The following is a 3,727-nucleotide window of genomic DNA, read 5'->3' on the forward strand; positions in this document are numbered from 1 at the left end:
TGTTGGTAATAACTTATCGAACCGAAACATCGAGACTACGCGTCGAGAAAATCGCTGTGCCATGAGTGAGCAGAATAAGGCGCATCCAGGGAGTATATATTAAAAAAATCTTAAACGCCACCTGAACCATCCAGACAACGATGTTATGGTATATATGGGGGCGTACCTCGTTCAATACCTACATGTCGGATATTTACGTAAAGAGAAACGGAAAAGAGCCCAACACTGAAAATAGTCACAGTGAGATCCCTGGTCGCCCTAATTTCGCAAAGAGTAGAAAAGACGGCGCGTCCGTCTCCTCTTCACATCCTTCGTTTTCATGAACATGCGCAACAACTTATTGATAACGACTCCGTAAATCATACAGAACATTGTGAGCATTACCATCAAACCTATCTAACCAGCAGTATACTTATTATGATTAAACATGTTTTCACAATTATGTTGTCAACAGGCATTTTTTTGCAGGCGAACCTGTCATCCAGATCGTGACAAAGGTGGAATGGCTGGATTCAGGACGCACGAAAATTCACTTCTTGCCCGAGCCTTCGGGGCCTCCGGCTCCTCCTCCCACACCTCCGCCGAAGCTAGCGAGAGCTTCTTTCGGAGCCATGACGATCAAAGCTGAAACGTAGAAGAAAACAGCTTGAGGCCTTCTAAAAACTTTTCCAACAACAACCGTTCTTCAACATGACGTGCAATTTCTGTCTAAATGTCAGAAGTTGGAATTACAATTATTGAGGCAGAATTTTAGAACAAATGTTCTGGTTCTCAGATGAAGAAACCAACAAATATTTTTGCCAGTAGTTAAGCAGCAATTTGCCCAAAAAAAAGGGAGCTGGTGCACCCTGCTCGACTCTAGTTTCAGATAACCATGTTAACGTCAGCATCATAATTTTTACGTTCACAGCCTTTAACAACCTCTCTGAGAAGCAGCAAAGAAATGTTCGGCAGTTGAAAACGCCCACTGGGGGTCTGTACTGCCCAAATTGTGTACCGCCACAAATGGTTCCCCCAAATGCTCAATTCCTGTTAAGACTTCGACACCACCAAGAGCGCTTGGCAAATTGAAAATATGGTTCACAACTCCCTCATTCTTCCAATTTTCTTGCATTCAATTTCACAGAAATAATATTTGAAGGCATGTGTAATAAATCTAATAACCAATAACAGCAGGAATAGACAGGTAACTGCAACAGGCTCTAATAACAATAAGAATGAGTGTTCTAAGCTGAAAACAGGTCTTCTGCTGTACTACCAAATTACCAAGCACACAAGTGCTCAACATTATTTTCTTAAACAGACATTCCTTAGTATCATAGTCGCTCGAAGAATAACGCTCAATTTGAGGAAGAATAACCGAAACTGTACCGCAAGAGTTATTGCAGCGTAAGTTCGATGGTACTGGTTAATATTTAGTCGATACATATATTCCACATTTACAAAAACATTTTGGTGCCCGTATTCCACTTGCAAAGGCCTATTAGCAATCAATGATCGGTAATGTTGCGCTATATATAATCGAACTACATGATACATTGGTAGATAAATGGTTGAAATATTTCATTAGAAATATATGAAAAGCAACAATTTTATCATAGAATGTTGCAGACTAGCTTCACTATAAATTTCATTGATATACGTTAGGTTTGTTCATAAGCTTACATTGCTTTCAGAAAACAACGGTTACTTCAAAAACGTTTAGTTCAGCATTTATTTTGCAAAGGGCACAGCAAAGCATTTGATTCTCCTGGCATGAGCGCTTGGAGGGTAGCGTCTTATTATTTGTATAGCCCTCAAGGTTCCGGAAAATTGTAGCGCACATTTCTTGCGATATTTATGGAAATGACGTGAATGCCTAATATCAGGACGCAGAACAGTAAAATACTTTTTTTTTTTCAGTGGTTAAATCATGAGCAGCAACTGGTACCATAAAAATTGTCACACTTCCATGATCAACATAAAATCATGCGAACATGTCACTGCTTCGCAATTGTAGTGTTTGTAGATAATCGATTTGTTTGTTTTAGATTTTAGATTTAATTTAGCTAATTGTAGCGTTTCTTTTGCCATGAAGTGAAAAAATAGGCAATGTATAGAAAGCAAATGGTTATCTTTACCAATTACGATTGCGGCGACAGACAGAAGGTCCACTCCAAACAGACGGTTCATGTTGCTTGCGCTGCAGAAAAATAAATTGTGCCACGTATGAATTCACCTGGAAAACTGCATTGGCTTTCATTTAATAAACATGTTATGCTAAACGCTGACCGGGCAACCGTATTTGGAACATTCGAATGCAGTAGAAGACTATTCATGGTTATATTGCGCTCAGTTTTACAAACACGATATTAAGGAAGGACAGGACGTGGACGGACGCAGCGCAATTGCGCTGCGTCCGTCCACGTCCTGTCCTTCCTTAATATCGTGTTTGTAAAACTGAGCGCAATATAACCATGAACGTTCACCAACTAGCCCCCTTCATTGCTTTACTATAAGTAGAAGACTAAGAATATGGTTGTATCGATACATATAGATTTTGGAGGGAAAGATCAAGCCTTTATACCTGTGACCAGCAGCTTCTAAACATAGAAAGCGGGAAATAATAGTCGAACACCACGCATGCTACATGCAGTTCTATGCTCTTTTCTTTTGTAAAATGGAAATCTATAGCCTACATTAGTATTTCTATTTGCAGCCAGGGTACTAATTTCTGCTTTATTTGTGTGTTAAAGTATGTTTTCGATTCTTCGTGAATGACTCCATTTCTTCACAGCCCTATAGTTATCTTGAAAAAGAAACGGTGTCCCAGATAAGGGTGTACCTAAACCAGTGTCTCACAATGCAGGTGATTCTTTGGACATTTCGCCAACTCTAAGGAACCTCGGTCCTCAATGTAACACACATAGGTTTCACTCTTCATTGTCCTTTCTCTTTCAAAAATATAATAACGGCCTCATTAGCCGGCGAGTAAATTCTTTTCACTGGAACCATTTTATAGATAAGGTTTCAAACGGAAACTTGCAGGTCCTGACATACCTTCCCATGTGGTTGAAACTATGTAGAACGATATTAACATTAAAAATGTTCTAACTAAACTATGGAAATTTTATATTGCGTAGTCATAAACACCACATGACATTTTCTTTTCTTTTCAGGTAATTTTGAAATAAACCAGTACACCCAGGACGCTCACTGCCGGTACATCTTATGTGCCGAAAAAGCGCGTGACAAAATATTGCTCGAAATCGAGCAGCAAAAAGGCTTATTCTCACCAGTGAGACTGTCGATGGCAGAGTCCGAAATGTCGCTGGGGAAATGGGTAGATTTGTAAAGCTTCAGGCCTCGCTTATATGCTGCAAGAAGTACTTGCGTTTCTTCGTTTTACAATCTGTGGCGAATAAAATAGGTTAAAATAATAAAAGCGCAATTTTGCGGAACATCGTTCTAACGAATATTTGACCTTTCGGATAAGTGCAATGGTTCGATAAAAATCATACACGGGATTTAGGAAACAACAAGCTCACTAATGAAATGTTCCTGGCGCCAATAGTACAACATAACATTAGAAAGAATGCAGAAGCGAAAACTTGGATAATTGCTTCAAACCTCCGGCAATATTGCGTTTTACTAATTAGAGGGCAGGAGCGCCTATGTTGAGCAGTGGGCACGTGCTTGCTTTGTATATTTGGTTCTTTAACATGACATTAAGTGTAGAGCAGCTGCC

The 3,727-nt window shown here is 39.6% G+C and overlaps 1 long non-coding RNA gene across 1 annotated transcript; it reads right to left on the reverse strand.

The window, feature by feature from the left end:
• Positions 1–463: 463 nt before the first annotated feature.
• On the reverse strand, positions 464–3,446 carry LOC140218818 (uncharacterized). Its single transcript, XR_011895007.1, has 3 exons — positions 3,276–3,446; positions 2,121–2,182; positions 464–624 (listed from the first exon to the last, which is right to left on the reverse strand). It is a non-coding gene; the product is annotated as an uncharacterized lncRNA (long non-coding RNA).
• Between the last annotated feature and the right edge of the window lie 281 nt (positions 3,447–3,727).

The sequence above is a fragment of the Dermacentor andersoni genome, chromosome 6 (genome assembly GCF_023375885.2).
Source record: "Dermacentor andersoni chromosome 6, qqDerAnde1_hic_scaffold, whole genome shotgun sequence".
NCBI classification, from domain to species: Eukaryota; Metazoa; Arthropoda; class Arachnida; order Ixodida; family Ixodidae; genus Dermacentor; species Dermacentor andersoni.